Genomic DNA, 297 nt, shown 5'->3' with positions numbered 1-297 from the left:
CATAACCGTACCTTCAGTAATCATCAGTAAAACTGATAAAATACTCATAGTCACCTCGAGCTCGCACATTCATAGGACCACAAAGGTCATAGTGTATTAACTCAAGAGGCTCCTAGGTTCTATAACCTTTCCCAGTAAAAGGTCGTTTAGTCATCTTACCCTCAAGGCAAGATTCACACACTGGTAAAGAATTTTCTTCTAACTCATTTAGAAGTCCATTCTTCACCAATCTATCAATCCTATTGAGATTGATGTTCCCTAAACAAAGATGCCAAAGTTGGGCAGTTTCTTTTGGAG

This window comes from Benincasa hispida, chromosome 12 (assembly GCF_027475165.1).
Source record: "Benincasa hispida cultivar pf3 chromosome 12, pf3_genome.v1.1, whole genome shotgun sequence".
Taxonomy (NCBI): domain Eukaryota; kingdom Viridiplantae; phylum Streptophyta; class Magnoliopsida; order Cucurbitales; family Cucurbitaceae; genus Benincasa; species Benincasa hispida.
The sequence above is the reverse complement of the archived record's forward strand: the minus strand, read 5'-3'. Positions refer to the sequence as shown.